This window comes from Oncorhynchus nerka, linkage group LG22 (assembly GCF_034236695.1).
Source record: "Oncorhynchus nerka isolate Pitt River linkage group LG22, Oner_Uvic_2.0, whole genome shotgun sequence".
NCBI classification, from domain to species: Eukaryota; Metazoa; Chordata; class Actinopteri; order Salmoniformes; family Salmonidae; genus Oncorhynchus; species Oncorhynchus nerka.
In genome coordinates this window covers 104,241,727-104,260,940 of record NC_088417.1, presented here as the reverse complement: position 1 = coordinate 104,260,940, position 19,214 = coordinate 104,241,727, and positions in this window count along the sequence as shown.

Below are 19,214 nucleotides of genomic sequence, written 5' to 3'. Positions count from 1 at the left end.
TAACCCCAACCCTGAGTTAAGGCATTTAACTAAACCATAACTAACCCTAACCCTGAGTTCAGACATTTAACTCAACCATAACTAACCCTAACCCTGAGTTCAGACATTTAACTCAACCATAACTAACCCTAACCCTGAGTTCAGACATTTAACTAAACCATAACTAACCCTAACCCTGAGTTCAGACATTTAACTCAACCATAACTAACCCTAACCCTGAGTTCAGGCATTTAACTCAACCATAACTAACCCTAACCCTGAGTTCAGACATTTAACTCAACCATAACTAACCCTAACCCTGAGTTCAGACATTTAACTCAACCATAACTAACCCTAACCCTGAGTTCAGACATTTAACTCAACCATAACTAACCCTAACCCTGAGTTCAGACATTTAACTCAACCATAACTAACCCAAACCCTGAGTTCAGACATTTAACTCAACCATAACTAACCCTAACCCTGAGTTCAGACATTTAACTCAACCATAACTAACCCTAACCCTGAGTTCAGACATTTAACTCAACCATAACTAACCCAAACCCTGAGTTCAGGCATTTAACTCAACCATAACTAACCCAAACCCTGAGTTCAGGCATTTAACTAAACCATCACTAACCCTAACCCTGAGTTCAGGCATTTAACTAAACCATAACTAACCCTAACCCTGAGTTCAGGCATTTAACTAAACCATAACTAACCCAAACCCTGAGTTCAGGCATTTAACTAAACCATAACTAACCCTAACCCTGAGTTCAGACATTTAACTCAACCATAACTAACCCAAACCCTGAGTTCAGGCATTTAACTAAACCATAACTAACCCAAACCCTGAGTTCAGGCATTTAACTAAACCATAACTAACCCTAACCCTGAGTTCAGGCATTTAACTAAACCATAACTAACCCTAACCCTGAGTTCAGGCATTTAACTAAACCATAACTAACCCTAACCCTGAGTTCAGGCATTTAACTAAACCATAACTAACCCTAACCCTGAGTTCAGGCATTTAACTCAACCATAACTAACCCTAACCCTGAGTTCAGACATTTAACTCAACCATAACTAACCCAAACCCTGAGTTCAGGCATTTAACTAAACCATAACTAACCCTAACCCTGAGTTCAGACATTTAACTCAACCATAACTAACCCAAACCCTGAGTTCAGGCATTTAACTAAACCATAACTAACCCAAACCCTGAGTTCAGGCATTTAACTAAACCATAACTAACCCTAACCCTGAGTTCAGACATTTAACTCAACCATAACTAACCCAAACCCTTAGTTCAGGCATTTAACTAAACCATAACTAACCCAAACCCTGAGTTCAGGCATTTAACTAAACCATAACTAACCCAAACCCTGAGTTCAGGCATTTAACTAAACCATAACTAACCCTAACCCTGAGTTCAGACATGACCAGCTTTGATGTAGCAGAGACACTTGTTCCCAAACACAACTGTCTTTTCACTGAATGGCTCCCTATCCCCTATATCGTGTACTACTGTTGATTAGACCTGGTGAAAAGTAATGCACTACATAGGGAATATGGTTTAATCTGAGATGCAACTCACACTGGAGTTCATCAACGTCAAATCAAATCAAATTGTAGTTGTCACATGCGCCAACAAGACCTTCCAGTGAAATGCTGAATACAACAGGTGTAGTAGACCTCACAGTGAAATGCTGAATACAACAGGTGTAGTAGACCTTACAGTGAAATGCTGAATGAAACAGGTGTAGCCCTCACAGTGAAATGCTGAATGAAACAGGTGTAGTAGACCTGACAGTGAAATGCTGAATACAACAGGAGTAGTAGACCTTACAGTGAAATGCTGAATACAACAGGAGTAGTAGACCTGACAGTCAAATGCTGAATACAACAGGTGTAGTAGACCTGACAGTGAAATGCTGAATACAACAGGAGTAGTAGACCTTACAGTGAAATGCTGAATACAACAGGAGTAGTAGACCTCACAGTGAAATGCTGAATACAACAGGTGTCGTAGACCTTCCAGTGAAATGCTGAATACAACAGGTGTAGTAGACCTTACAGTGAAATGCTGAATACAACAGGTGTCGTAGACCTTCCAGTGAAATGCTGAATACAACAGGTGTAGTAGACCTGACAGTGAAATACTGAATACAACAGGTGTAGTAGACCTTACAGTGAAATGCTGAATACAACAGGTGTAGTAGACCTCACAGTGAAATGCTGAATACAACAAGTGTAGTAGACCTTACAGTGAAATGCTGAATACAACAGGTGTAGTAGACATTCCAGTGAAATGCTGAATACAACAGGTGTAGTAGACCTCACAGTGAAATGCTGAATACAACAGGTGTAGTAGACCTCACAGTGAAATGCTGAATACAACAGGTGTAGTAGACCTCACAGTGAAATGCTGAATACAACAGGTGTAGTAGACCTTACAGTGAAATGCTGAATACAAGAGGTGTAGTAGACCTTCCAGTGAAATGCTGAATACAACAGGTGTAGTAGACCTTCCAGTGAAATGCTGAATACAACAGGTGTCGTAGACCTTCCAGTGAAATGCTGAATACAACAGGTGTACTTACGAGCCCTTAACCAACTACGCAGTTTTAAGAAAATACCTAAAACAAAGTAAGAGAAAGAAAAACAAATGATTAAAGAGCAGCAGTAAATAACAATAGCGAAGCTATATACAGGGTGTTACTGTACATAGTCAATGTGGAGGCTATATACAGGGTGTTACTGTACATAGTCAATGTGGAGGCTATATACAGGGTGTTACTGTACATAGTCAATGTGGAGGCTATATACAGGGTGTTACTGTACAGAGTCAATGTGGAGGCTATATACAGGGTGTTACTGTACATAGTCAATGTGGAGGCTATATACAGGGTGTTACGGTACAGAGTCAATGTGGAGGCTATATACAGGGTATTACGGTACAGAGTCAATGTGGAGGCTATATACAGGGTGTACCAGTACAGAGTCAATGTGGAGGCTATATACAGGGGGTATCGGTACAGAGTCAATGTGGAGGCTATATACAGGGGGTACCGGTACAGAGTCAATGTGGAGGCTATATACAGGGTATTACGGTACAGAGTCAATGTGGAGGCTATATACAGGGGGTACCGGTACAGAGTCAATGTGGGGGCTATATACAGGGGGTATCGGTACAGAGTCAATGTGGAGACTATATACAGATGGTACTGGAATAGTCAATGTGGAGACTATATACCAAATCACCTTATACCACCCACCACTGCGACCTGTATGCTCTAGTTGGCTGGCCCTCGCTACTTATTCGTCGCCAGACCTACTGGCTCCAGGTCATCTACAAGTCCATGCTAGGTACAGGGCTCCGGGCAGCCGAGCGGAAATGGAGGAAAACTCGCCTCCCTGCGGACCTGTCATCCTTTCACTCCCTCCTCTCTACATGTTCCTCTTCTGTCTCTGCTGCTAAAGCCACTTTCTACCACTCTAAATTCCAAGCATCTGCCTCTAACCCTAGGAAGCTCTTTGCCACCTTCTCCTCACTCCTGAATCCTCCTCCCCCCCCCCCCCTTCTCCCTCTCTGCAGATGACTTCGTCAACCATTTTGAAAAGAAGGTCGACGACATCCGATCCTTGTTTGCTAAGTCAAACGACACCGCTGGTTCTGCTCACACTGCCCTACCCTGTGCTCTGACCTCTTTCTCCCCTCTCTCTCCAGATGAAATCTCGCGTCTTGTGACGATCGGCCGCCCAACAACCTGCCCGCTTGACCCTATCCCCTCCTCTCTTCTCCAGACCATTTCCGGAGACCTTCTCCCTTACCTCACCTCGCTCATCAACTCATCCCTGACCGCTGGCTACGTCCCTTCCGTCTTCAAGAGAGCGAGAGTTGCACCCCTTCTGAAAAAATCTACACTCGATCCCTCCGATGTCAACAACTACAGACCAGTATCCCTTCTTTCTTTTCTCTCCAAAACTCTTGAACGTGCCGTCCTTGGCCAGCTCTCCCGCTATCTCTCTCAGAATGACCTTCTTGATCCAAATCAGTCAGGTTTCAAGACTAGTCATTCAACTGAGACTGCTCTTCTCTGTATCACGGAGGCGCTCCGCACTGCTAAAGCTAACTCTCTCTCCTCTGCTCTCATCCTTCTAGACCTATCGGCTGCCTTCGATACTGTGAACCATCAGATCCTCCTCTCCACCCTCTCGAGTTGGGCATCTCCGGCGCGGCCCACGCTTGGATTGCGTCCTACCTGACAGGTCGCTCCTACCAGGTGGCGTGGCAAGAATCTGTCTCCTCACCACGTGCTCTCACCACTGGTGTCCCCCAGGGCTCTGTTCTAGGCCCTCTCCTATTCTCGCTATACACCAAGTCACTTGGCTCTGTCATAACCTCACATGGTCTCTCCTATCATTGCTATGCAGACGACACACAATTAATCTTCTCCTTTCCCCCTTCTGACGACCAGGTGGCGAATCGCATCTCTGCATGTCTGGCAGACATATCAGTGTGGATGACGGATCATCACCTCAAGCTGAACCTCGGCAAGACGGAGCTGCTCTTCCTCCCGGGGAAGGACTGCCCGTTCCATGATCTCGCCATCACTGTTGACAACTCCATTGTGTCCTCCTCCCAGAGCGCTAAGAACCTTGGCGTGATCCTGGACAACACCCTGTCGTTCTCAAATAACATCAAGGCGGTGGCCCGTTCCTGTAGGTTCATGCTCTACAACATCCGCAGAGTACGACCCTGCCTCACACAGGAAGCGGCGCAGGTCCTAATCCAGGCACTTGTCATCTCCCGTCTGGATTACTGCAACTCGCTGTTGGCTGGGCTCCCTGCCTGTGCCATTAAACCCCTACAGCTCATCCAGAACGCCGCAGCCCGTCTGGTGTTCAACCTTCCCAAGTTCTCTCACGTCACCCCGCTCCTCCGCTCTCTCCACTGGCTTCCAGTTGATGCTCGCATCCGCTACAAGACCATGGTGCTTGCCTACGGAGCTGTGAGGGGAACGGCACCTCAGTACCTCCAGGCTCTGATCAGGCCCTACACCCAAACAAGGGCACTGCGTTCATCCACCTCTGGCCTGCTCGCCTCCCTACCACTGAGGAAGTACAGTTCCCGCTCAGCCCAGTCAAAACTGTTCGCTGCTCTGGCCCCCCAATGGTGGAACAAACTCCCTCACGACGCCAGGACAGCGGAGTCAATCACCACCTTCCGGAGACACCTGAAACCCCACCTCTTTAAGGAATACCTAGGATAGGATAAAGTAATCCTTCTCACCCCCCCTTAAAAGATTTAGATGCACTATTGTAAAGTGGCAGTTCCACTGGATGTCATAAGGTGAACGCACCAATTTGTAAGTCGCTCTGGATAAGAGCGTCTGCTAAATGACTTAAATGTAAATGTAAATGTAGGTAAAGCTCCGTCGTATCTTTGTTCACTGGTCACGATAACAACACCCACCCGTAACACGCGCTCCAGCAGGTGTATCTCACTGATCATCCCCAAAGCCAACACCTCATTTGGCCGCCTTTCCTTCCAGTTCTCTGCTGCCTGTGACTGGAACGAAGTGCAAAAAATCGCTGAAGCTGGAGACTTATATTTCCCTCACCAACTTTAAACATCTGCTTATCTGAGCAGCTAACCGATCGCTGCAGCTGTACATAGTCTATCGGTAAATAGCCCACCCAATTTTTACCTACCTCATCCCCATACTGTTTTTATTTGCACGTCATCATCTCCAGTGTTAATCTGCTAAATTGTAACTATTCGCTCCTATGGCCTATTTATTGCCTACCTCTTTCTTTTTCTACTGTGTCATTGACTCGTTTATAGTGTTATTGGTTTGTTTATTGTTTATTCCATGTCATTCTATGTGTAACTCTGTTGTTGTTGTCTGTGTCTCACTGCTTTGCTTTATCTTGGCCAGGTCGCAGTTGCAAATGAGAACTTGTTCTCAACTAGTCTACCTGGTTAATTAAAGATGAAATGAATACAGGGGGTACTGGAACCGGTGGCACCAGTGTCATATTAATGTATAAGTTCTTGCTATTTTCGACATGTCAAAAGTCATATCTAACGAAACGTATCATGAATCGTTATTTATGAGTTGATAAAACACCTGGAGTCAATGGATGTTTTCAGTGAAGGAAGTTCCATTCCATGTGCCGATGTCTCCCTCTACAGGTCAGAATTATATTACACCCAAAGGCCCCCTTTTTCCCTGCTCCTCCAGCCGTGGGGAAGGTAGTTATTCACAAGAGGGCGGTAGAGACTGCTTTAAGTCTCATGTCATGGCACAAAATAGAGGTCTGTTATTATCTAGATGGGAAAGAATTAGACACCTAAAAGAGTCAAATAAAAAAGTAAGTACCCCTGAGTAAAAAGCAGATTTACACTGATGTCAGTGACTGAGGCATTCATCATACTTGTCCTGTCTGACAGGTGAGACTATAGTCATTGACGGCAACACATTACCTGTCATTTTGTCTGAAGCATCACTAATTCCATATTACGTGCACCTCGTGTTTGCGTTTAGTAAGTAGTTTGGCAGGAGTGTGTCTGTCTTCTGGCCAGACTGATAGATTGGTTTAGACTGGTGATAGATTGGTTTAGACTGGTGATAGATTGGTTTAGATTGGTGATAGATTGGTTTAGACTGGTGATGGATTGGTTTAGACTGGTGATGGATTGGTTTAGACTGGTGATGGATTGGTTTAGACTGGTGATAGATTGGTTTAGACTGGTGATAGATTGGTTTAGACTGGTGATAGATTGGTTTAGATTGGTGATAGATTGGTTTAGACAGGTGATAGATTGGTTTAGACTGGTGAAGGATTGGTTTAGACAGGTGATAGATTGGTTTAGACTGGTGACAGCTTGGTGATAGATTGGTTTAGACTGGTGATGGATTGGTTTAGAATGGTGATAGATTGGTTTAGACTGGTGACAGATTGGTTTAGAATGGTGATAGATTGGTTTAGACTGGTGACAGATTGGTGATAGATTGGTTTAGACTGGTGATAGATTGGTGACAGATTGGTGATATATTGGTGACAGATAGGTGATATATTGGTTTAGACTGGTGATAGATTGGTTTAGATTGGTGATAGATTGGTTTAGACTGGTGATAGATTGGTTTAGACAGGTGATAGATTGGTTTAGACTGGTGACAGATTGGTGATAGATTGGTTTAGACTGGTGATAGATTGGTATAGATTGGTGATAGATTGGTTTAGACTGGTGATAGATTGGTATAGATTGGTGATAGATTGGTTTAGATTGGTGATAGATTGGTTTAGATTGGTGATAGATTGGTTTAGACAGGTGATAGATTGGTTTGGACTGGTGATGTCCCTAAACAAGGACCTCCATACTCCTCCAGTCTGGGCTGATTACAAAAAAGTTATGTTTATCAGTTATGTTCCCAGAGAAAATATTGTAATCAGATTACAGAGACTTTAGAAATACTAGATAATTACTTATTGGATGACTTTTAAATTCAGAAAGGATGTTTTCTCAATTCAGCATTGACATTAGGCTCAAGTTTAAGTTTGTTCCACCTGAGCGGGTCAAACCACCAGTCAGAGACCACTATGATGAAACCAAATGATGACCACCAATCAGAGACCACTATGATGACACCAAATGATGACCACCAATCAGAGACCACTATGATGACACCAAATGATGACCACCAATCAGAGCCCACTAACCCCTACATAGAGTCCATTAACCCCTATATAGAGCCCATTAACCCCTATAAAATGCCCATTAACCTCTGTATAGAGCCCATTAACCCCTATATAGAGCCCATTAACACCCATAAACAGCCCATTAACCCCAATATAGAGCCCGATAAACGATATATAGAGCCCATTAACCCCTATATAGAGCCCATTAACACACATAAACAGCACATTAACCCCAATATAGAGCCCGATAAACGGTATATAGAGCCCATTAACCCCTATATAGAGCCTGTTAACCCCATATATAGAGCACATTAACCCCCATATAGAGCATATTAACCCCTATATAGAGCCTGTTAACCCCATATATAGAGCCCATTAACCCCCATATAGAGCATGTTAACCCCTATATATAGCCCATTAACCCCTATATAGAGCCCATTAACCCCCTATATAGAGCCTATTAACCCCCATATAGAGCATGTTAACCCCTATATATAGCCCATTAGCCCCTATATAGAGCCCATTAACACCCATATAGAGCTCATTAACCATTATATACAGTCCATTAACCCCTATATATAACCCATTAACCCCTATATACAGCCCATTAACTCCTATATAGAGCCCATTAACTCCTATATAGAGCCCATTAACCCCTATATAGAGCCCATTAACCCCTATATATAACCCATTAACCCCTATATAGAGCTCATTAACCATTATATACAGTCCATTAACCCCTATATAGAGCCCATTAACCCCTATATAGAGCCTGTTAACCCCTTTATAGGGCCCATTAATCCCTATATATAGCCCATTAACCCCTATATAGAGCATGTTAACCCCTTTATAGAGCCCATTAACCCCCATATAGAGCCCACTAACACCTATATTTCTTTCACCTTTATTTAACCAGGGAGGCCAGTTGATAACAAGTTCTCATTTACAACTGCAACCTGACCAAGATAAAGGAAAGCAGTGCGACACAAACAACAACACAGAGTTACACATAAACAAACATACAGTCAATAACACATCAGAAAAGTCTATATACAGTGAGTGCAAATGAGGTAAGATTAGGGAGTTAAGGTAATAAACAGGCCATAGTAGTGAAATAATAACAATTTAGCAATTAAATACTGGAGTGATAGATGTGCAGAAGATGAATGTGCAAGTTTTTTAAAAGTTTTTTTTATTTCACCTTTATTTAACCATGTAGGCTAGTTGAGAACACCTTTATTTAACCAGGTAGGCTAGTTGAGAACACCTTTATTTAACCAGGTAGGCTAGTTGAGAACACCTTTATTTAACCAGGTAGGCTAGTTGAGAACACCTTTATTTAACCAGGTAGGCTAGTTGAGAACACCTTTATTTAACCAGGTAGGCTAGTTGAGAACACCTTTATTTAACCAGGTAGGCTAGTTGAGAACACCTTTATTTAACCAGGTAGGCCAGTTGAGAACACCTTTATTTAACCAGGTAGGCTAGTTGAGAACACCTTTATTTAACCAGGTAGGCTAGTTGAGAACACCTTTATTTAACCAGGTAGGCTAGTTGAGAACACCTTTATTTAACCATGTAGGCTAGTTGAGAACACCTTTATTTAACCAGGTAGGCTAGTTGAGAACACCTTTATTTAACCAGGTAGGCTAGTTGAGAACACCTTTATTTAACCAGGTAGGCTAGTTGAGAACACCTTTATTTAACCAGGTAGGCTAGTTGAGAACACCTTTATTTAACCATGTAGGCTAGTTGAGAACACCTTTATTTAACCAGGTAGGCTAGTTGAGAACACCTTTATTTAACCAGGTAGGCTAGTTGAGAACACCTTTATTTAACCAGGTAGGCTAGTTGAGAACACCTTTATTTAACCAGGTAGGCCAGTTGAGAATACCTTTATTTAACCAGGTAGGCTAGTTGAGAACACCTTTATTTAACCAGGTAGGCCAGTTGAGAATACCTTTATTTAACCAGGTAGGCTAGTTGAGAACACCTTTATTTAACCAGGTAGGCTAGTTGAGAACACCTTTATTTAACCAGGTAGGCTAGTTGAGAACACCTTTATTTAACCAGGTAGGCTAGTTGAGAACACCTTTATTTAACCATGTAGGCTAGTTGAGAACACCTTTATTTAACCAGGTAGGCTAGTTGAGAACACCTTTATTTAACCATGTAGGCTAGTTGAGAACACCTTTATTTAACCAGGTAGGCTAGTTGAGAACACCTTTATTTAACCAGGTAGGCTAGTTGAGAACACCTTTATTTAACCAGGTAGGCTAGTTGAGAACACCTTTATTTAACCAGGTAGGCCAGTTGAGAATACCTTTATTTAACCAGGTAGGCTAGTTGAGAACACCTTTATCCAGGTAGGCCAGTTGAGAATACCTTTATTTAACCAGGTAGGCTAGTTGAGAACACCTTTATTTAACCAGGTAGGCTAGTTGAGAACACCTTTATTTAACCAGGTAGGCTAGTTGAGAACAAGTTCTCATTTGCAACTGCGACCTGGCCAAGATAAAGCATAGCAGTGTGAACAGACAACACAGAGTTACACATTGAGTAAACAATTAACAAGTCAATAACACAGTAGAAAAAAAATGGGCAGTCTATATACAATGTGTGCAAAAGGCATGAGGAGGTAGGCGAATAATACAATTTTGCGGATTAACACTGGAGTGATAAATGATCAGATGGTCATGTACAGGTAGAGATATTGGTGTGCAAAAGAGCAGAAAAGTAAATAAATAAAAAACAGTATAAAAACAGTATGGGAATGAGGTAGGTGAAAATGGGTGGGCTATTTACCAATAGACTATGTACAGCTGCAGCGATCGGTTAGCTGCTCGGATAGCTGATGTTTGAAGTTGGTGAGGGAGATAAAAGTCTCCAACTTCAGCGATTTTTGCAGTTCGTTCCAGTCACAGGCAGCAGAGTACTGGAACGAAAGGCGGCCAAATGAGGTGTTGGCTTTAGGGATGATCAGTGAGATACACCTGCTGGAGCGCGTGCTACGGATGGGTGTTGCCATCGTGACCAGTGAACTGAGATAAGGCGGAGCTTTACCTAGCATGGACTTGTAGATGACCTGGAGCCAGTGGGTCTGGCGACGAATATGTAGCGAGGGCCAGCCGACTAGAGCATACAAGTCGCAGTGGTGGGTGGTATAAGGTGCTTTGGTGACAAAACGGATGGCACTGTGATAGACTGCATCCAGTTTGCTGAGTAGAGTGTTGGAAGCCATTTTGTAGATGACATCGCCGATGTCGAGGATCGGTAGGATAGTCAGTTTTACTAGGGTGAGCTTGGCGGCGTGAGTGAAGGAGGCTTTGTTGCGGAATAGAAAGCCGACTCTTGATTTGATTTTCGATTGGAGATGTTTGATGTGAGTCTGGAAGGAGAGTTTGCAGTCTAGCCAGACACCTAGGTACTTATAGATGTCCACATATTCAAGGTCGGAACCATCCAGGGTGGTGATGCTAGTCGGGCATGCGGGTGCAGGCAGCGATCGGTTGAAAAGCATGCATTTGGTTTTACTCGCGTTTAAGAGCAGTTGGAGGCCACGGAAGGAGTGCTGTATGGCATTGAAGCTCGTTTGGAGGTTAGATAGCACAGTGTCCAATGACGGGCCGAAAGTATATAGAATGGTGTCGTCTGCGTAGAGGTGGATCAGGGAATCGCCCGCAGCAAGAGCAACATCATTGATATATACAGAGAAAAGAGTCGGCCCGAGAATTGAACCCTGTGGCACCCCCATAGAGACTGCCAGAGGACCGGACAGCATGCCCTCCGATTTGACACACTGAACTCTATCTGCAAAGTAATTGGTGAACCAGGCAAGGCAGTCATCCGAAAAACCGAGGCTATTGAGTCTGCCGATAAGAATATGGTGATTGACAGAGTCGAAAGCCTTGGCGAGGTCGATGAAGACGGCTGCACAGTACTGTCTTTTATTGATGGCGGTTATGATATCGTTTACTACCTTGAGCGTGGCTGAGGTGCACCTGTGACGAGCTCGGAAACCGGATTGCACAGCGGAGAAGGTACGGTGGGATTCGTAATGGTCAGTGATCTGTTTATTAACTTGGCTATTGAAGGCATTAGAAAGGAAGGGCAGGATGGATATAGGTCTGTAACAGTTTGGGTCTAGAGTGTCACACTCTTTGAAGAGGGGGAAGAGTGCAGCAGCTTTCCAATCTTTAGGGTTCTCGGACGATACAAACGAGAGGTTAAACTGATTGGTGATTGGGGTTGCAACAATGGTCAGCTGATAATTTTAGAAAAAGAGGGTCCAGATTGTCTAGCCTGGCTGATTTGTAGGGGTCCAGATTTTTCAGCTCTTTCAGAACATCAGCTATCTGGATTTGGGTGAAGGAGAAATGGGGGAGGCTTGGGAAAGTTGCTGTGGAGGGTGCAGGGCTGTTGACCGGGGTAGGCCAGCCGGTGAAAAAATATTTTTGAAATTCTCAATTATCGTGGATTTTTCGGTGGTGACAGTGTTTCCTAGCCTCAATGCAGTGGGCAGCTGGGAGTAGGTGCTCTTGTTCTCCATGGACTTTACAGTGTCCCAGAACTTTTTGGAGTTTGTGCTACAGGAGGCAAATGTATGTTTGCAAAAGCTAGCCTTTGCTTTCCTGACTGCATTTGTATATTGGTTTTTATCTTCCCTGAGAAGTTACAAATCGCCGGGGATATTCGATGCTAATTCCGTACGCCACAGGATGTTTGTGTGCTGGTCAAGGGCAGTCAGGTCTGGAGAGAACCAAGGGCTACATCTGTTCTTAGCTCTACATTTTTTTGAATGGGGTATGCTTATTTAAGATGGTGAGGAAAGCACTTTTAAAGAATTACCAGGCATCCTCTACTGACGGGATGAGGTCCACTGGATGTCATAAGGTGAATGCACCAATTTGTAAGTCGCTCTGGATAAGAGCGTCTGCTAAATGACTTAAATGTAATGTAATGTAATGTCAATATCCTTCCAGGATACTCGGGCCAGGTCAATTAGAAAGGCCTGTTCGCTGAAGTGTTTCAGGGAGCGTTTGACAGTGATGAGTGGAGGTCGTTTGACCGCTGACCCATTATGGACGCAGGCAATGAGGCAGTGATCGCTGAGATCCTGCTTGAAGACAACAGAGGTGTAGTTGGAGGGCAGGTTGGTTAGGATGATATCTAAGAGGGTGCCCGTGTTTACGGATTTGGGGTTGTCCCTCGTAGGTTCATTGATCATTTGTGTGAGATTGAGAGCATCAAACTTAGATTATAGTATGGCTGGGGTGTTAAGCCTATCCCCGTTTAGGTCACCTAACAGCACAAACTCTGAAGATAGATGGGGGGCATTCAATTCACACATTGTGTGCTATACGAACTGGTCGTCTAGTATGTTCGGAACAGAGAGTAAATGGAGCAGGTTTCTGGGTGCGGTAGAATAAAGAGCCCATTAATCCTGTATATACAGCCCATTAACTCCTATATAGAGCCCATTAACCCGTATATAGAGCCCATTAACCCCTGTATAGAGCCCATTAACACGTACATAGAGAACATTAACCCCTATATAGAGCCCATTAACCCGTATATAGAGAACATTAACCCCTATATAGAGCCCATTAACTCCTATATAGAGCCCATTAACCGGTATATAGAGCCCATTAACTCCTATATAGAGCCCATTAACTCCTATATAGAGCCCATTAACCCGTATATAGAGCCCATTAACTCCTATATAGAGCCCATTAACTCCTATATAGAGCCCATTAACTCCTATATAGAGCCCATTAACTCCTATATAGAGCCCATTAACTCCTATATAGAGCCCATTAACTCCTATATAGAGCCCATTAACTCCTATATAGAGCCCATTAACTCCTATATACAGCCCATTAACTCCTATATAGAGCCCATTAACTCCTATATAGAGCCCATTAACTCCTATATAGAGCCCATTAACTCCTATATAGAGCCCATTAACCCCTATATAGAGCCCATTAACTCCTATATAGAGCCCATTAACCCCTATATAGAGCCCATTAACCCCTATATATAGCCCATTAACTCCTATATAGAGCCCATTAACTCCTATATAGAGCCCATTAACTCCTATATAGAGCCCATTAACTCCTATATAGAGCCCATTAACCCCTATATAGAGCCCATTAACCCCTATATATAGCCCATTAACTCCTATATAGAGCCCATTAACTCCTATACATAGCCCATTAACTCCTATATAGAGCCCATTAACCCGTATATAGAGCCCATTAACTCCTATATAGAGCCCATTAATCCCTATATAGAGCCCATTAACCCCTATATAGAGCCCATTAACTCCTATATAGAGCCCATTAACCCCTATATAGAGCCCATTAACCCCTATATAGAGCCCATTAACTCCTATATAGAGCCCATTAACCCCTATATAGAGCCCATTAACTCCTATATAGAGCCCATTAACCCGTATATAGAGCCCATTAACCCCTATATAGAGCCCATTAACCCGTATATAGAGCCCATTAACTCCTATATAGAGCCCATTAACCCCTATATAGAGCCCATTAACTCCTATATAGAGCCCATTAACCCGTATATAGAGCCCATTAATCCTGTATATACAGCCCATTAACTCCTATATAGAGCCCATTAACTCCTATATAGAGCCCATTAACTCCTATATAGAGCCCATTAACCCCTATATAGAGCCCATTAACTCCTATATAGAGCCCATTAACCCCTATATATAGCCCATTAACTCCTATATAGAGCCCATTAACTCCTATATATAGCCCATTAACTCCTATATAGAGCCCATTAACCCATATATAGAGCCCATTAACTCCTATATAGAGCCCATTAATCCCTATATAGAGCCCATTAACCCATATATAGAGCCCATTAACTCCTATATAGAGCCCATTAACCCCTATATAGAGCCCATTAACCCCTATATAGAGCCCATTAACTCCTATATAGAGCCCATTAACCCGTATATAGAGCCCATTAACCCCTATATAGAGCCCATTAACCCCTATATAGAGCCCATTAACCCCTATATAGAGCCCATTAACCCGTATATAGAGCCCATTAACCCGTATATAGAGCCCATTAACCCGTATATAGAGCCCATTAACCCGTATATAGAGCCCATTAACCCCTATATAGAGCCCATTAACCCGTATATAGAGCCCATTAACTCCTATATAGAGCCCATTAACCCCTATATAGAGCCCATTAACCCCTATATAGAGCCCATTAACTCCTATATAGAGCCCATTAACCCGTATATAGAGCCCATTAACCCCTATATAGAGCCCATTAATCCTGTATATAGAGCCCATTAACCCCTATATAGAGCCCATTAACCTCTTGCCTCTACTTGGGACGCTTGCGTCCCAACTAGAGCTCTGGAAATGCAAATGTGCTACGCTAAATGCTAATAGTATTAGTTAAAACTCAAAAGTTCATTAAAATACACATGCAGGGTATCAAATTAAAGCTACACTCGTTGTGAATCCAGGCAACAAGTCCGATTTTTAAAATGCTTTTCGGCGACAGCATGAGAAGCTATTATCTGATAGCATGCACCAATACACTACAACAGAAAAGCACAGCAGGGGACGTAATCAATATAATTAGCATTTCGGCGTTACACAAACCGCACAATAAAATAGAAAACAGTCATTACCTTTCACCATCTTCTTTGTTGGCACTCCTAGATGTCCCATAAACACTATTGGGTCTTTATTTCGATTAAATCGGGCCATATAAAGCCAAGATATCGTTATATGTAGACTGTGTGATAAACGAAAAAAACAGCGATTTCACAACGTAACGTCATTTTTTAAAATTCAAAAAGTAGACGATAAACTTTCACAAAACACTTCGAAATACGTTTGTAATGCTACTTTAGGTATTAGTAAACGTTAATAAGCGATAAAAATCATCCGTAGGCGATGTAAATATCATTAGCTGTCGTCTTGGAAAAAATTTCAGGAGAGAGCTCTTCCGGAATGATCTGGGCGGAGACCGGAGGTAAGTCGTGCCCCTCTTTCGGTTCAACCAAGAATCAATGATGATTCAATTCACAAGACTCTAGACAACATGGGGATGCTGTGGGAGTTGAATGCTCGAACTTATCTAATTCGGCTCACTGTTAACAATTGCTAGAAGTGGCGCAAGGATATTTATTTCCATTTTCTGTGATCAGGTTTTCCTGCGCTTTCCGATGTAACGCACGTTATGTAATAGCCACAGTCGTGATTTAACCAGTTTTAAAAACGTCCGAGGGTTTCCTATCCACACATTCTAACCATATGAACGTACTATATTCCTGGCATGAGTAGCAGGGCGCTGAAATGTTGCGCGATTTTTAACAAAATGTTCAAAAAAGTAGAGGGTCGACTGAAGAGGTTAACCCGTATATAGAGCCCATTAAACCCTATATAGAGCCCAATAATCCCTTTATAGAGCCCAATAACCCCTATATATAGCCCATTACCCCTATATAGAGCCCATTGCCCCTATATATAGCCCATTACCCCTATATAGAGCCCATTAACCCCTATATAAAGCCCATTACCCCTATATAGAGCCCATTAACTCGTATATAGAGCCCATTAACCCCTATATAGAGCCCAATAATCCCTATATGTAGCCCATAAACCCCTCTATAGAGTCCATTAACTCGTATATAGAGCCCATTAACCCCTATATAGAGCCCAATAACCCCTATATGTAGCCCATAAACCCCTCTATAGAGTCCATTAGTAGAGGTGAATAACATACTCCACTGATTGGGACATATTTAATATTTTCACCTCTACTGGCAAGTGACGTCACCGATTGAAACACTATTTAGCGCACACCGCTAACTAAGCTAGCCGTTTCACATCCGTTACACAGACACTGATACTGTTATTACCGCTACTGGGGAATCATGGGATTGAATACATATCAGAGTGGCTAAAGGCTGAAAATAAGAAAATCACCTCTCATAACATGTCATCATGGTTGAAGAGGAGAGATAATCACCTCTCAAAACATGTCATCATGGCTGAAGAGGAGAGATAACAACCTCTCATAACATGTCATCATGGTTGAAGAGGAGAGATAATCACCTCTCATAACATGTCATCATGGTTGAAGAGGAGAGATAATCACCTCTCATAACATGTCATCATGGTTGAAGAGGAGAGATAAGTACCTCTCATAACATTTCTGAAGAGGAGAGATAATCATCTCTCATAACATGTCCTGTCCAGTCAGAGTAGATACAGTAGATGGATAGGAGCTGACTAGTACTGTTTCCATATTAGGACAGCCTCTGTCTGTCCAGTACAGTGTCCATATTAGGACACTCTCTGTCTGTCCAGTACAGTGTCCATATTAGGACAGCCTCTTTCTGTCCAATACAGTGTCCATATTAGGACAGCCTCTGTCTGTCTAGTACAGTGTCCATATTAGGACAGCCTCTTTCTGTCCAATACAGTGTCCATATTAGGACAGCCTCTGTCTGTCCAGTACAGTGTCCATATTAGGACAGCCTCTGTCTGTCCAATACAGTGTCCACATTAGGACAGCCTCTTTCTATCCAGTACAGTGTCCATATTAGGATAGCCTCTGTCTGTCTAGTACAGTGTCCATATTAGGACAGCCTCTTTCTGTCCAATACAGTGTCCATATTAGGACAGCCTCTTTCTGTCCAATACAGTGTCCATATTAGGACAGCCTCTTTCTGTCCAATACAGTGTCCATATTAGGACAGCCTCTGTCTGTCCAGTACAGTGTCCATATTAGGACAGCCTCTGTCTGTCCAATACAGTGTCCACATTAGGACAGCCTCTTTCTGTCCAGTACAGTGTCCATATTAGGACAGCCTCTGTCTGTCCAGCACAGTGTCCATATTAGGACAGCCTCTTTCTGTCCAGTACAGTGTCCATATTAGGATGCTCTCTGTCTGTCCAGTACAGTGTCCATATTAGGACAGCCTCTGTCTGTCTAGTACAGTGTCCATATTAGGACAGCCTCTTTCTGTCCAGTACAGTGTCCATATTAGGACAGCCTCTTTCTGTCCAGTACAGTGTCCATATTAGGACAGCCTCTGTCTGTCCAGTACAGTGTCCATATTAGGACAGCCTCTGTCTGTCCAGTACAGTGTCCATATTAGGACACTCTCTGTCTGTCCAGTACAGTGTCCATATTAGGACAGCCTCTGTCTGTCCAGTATAGTGTCCATATTAGAAAAGTGTCTGTCTCACCAGGACTTGTTTCAGTCTCAGCAGGACTTGTTTCAGTCTCAGCAGGATTTGTTTCAATCTCAGCAGGACTTGTTTCAGTCTCAGAAGGACTTGTTTCAGTCTCAACAGGACTTGTTTCAGTCTCAGCAGCACTTGTTTCAGTCTCAGCAGGACTTGTTTCAATCTCAGCAGGACTTTTTTCAGTCTCAGCAGGACTTGTTTCAATCTCAGCAGGACTTGTTTCAGTCCCAACAGGACTTTTTTCAGTCTCAGAAGGACTTGTTTCAGTCTCAACAGGACTTGTTTCAATCTCAGCAGGACTTGTTTCAGTCTCACCAGGACTTGTTTCAATCTCAGCAGGACTTGTTTCAGTCTCAACAGGACTTGTTTCAGTCTCAGAAGGACTTGTTTCAGTCTCAACAGGACTTGTTTCAATCTCAGCAGGACTTGTTTCAGTCTCAACAGGACTTTTTTCAGTCTCAGAAGGACTTGTTTCAGTCTCAACAGGACTTGTTTCAATCTCAGCAGGACTTGTTTCAGTCTCACCAGGACTTGTTTCAATCTCAGCAGGACTTGTTTCAGTCTCAACAGGACTTGTTTCAGTCTCAGAAGGACTTGTTTCAGTCTCAACAGGACTTGTTTCAATCTCAGCAGGACTTGTTTCAGTCTCAACAGGTCTTGTCTGAAAGCCTATACAGAACCCCGAGTAGGGTGCACACCTAGCCATAACGGATAGTGTACATCTTTATAGCCTGGGCATTTTCATGGTTAACTTTCGATAGCATAGATGATTTAATGTTCATGTGTACATACCAGGTCTCAGCACCAGATGTCACCTCAACATTATGTTCCTGGTTCACACAGGCATCTAATCATGTTATGTCACGTTCTGTTATTTGTATCATTTTGTCTGATCAAAACAAGGTCAATGTGCTCTGCCAAGGTCATCTCATTGGTTAAAATCAACCGTGTTGAAAACCAAAAGGTCAATGCGCTCTGCCAAGGTCATCTCATTGGTTAAAATCAACCGTGTTGAAAACCAAAAGGTCAATGCGCTCTGCCAAGGTCATCTCATTGGTTAAAATCAACCGTGTTGAAAACCAAAGCTTTGACCTCAATACATTTTGCGGAGGTAAAAACGTTGTGTGCGTTTGTCTGTTTAATGTATTCCTATAAGGCATCCCACATTCTCGTCATAAAGTTTTCCTGCGAGGTTGTCTGGTGCTTGGGGTCACAGGCTCTTCATAATTGGCTCGTTCATCCCCCCTCCTCTCCCCTGTAACTATTCCCCAGGTC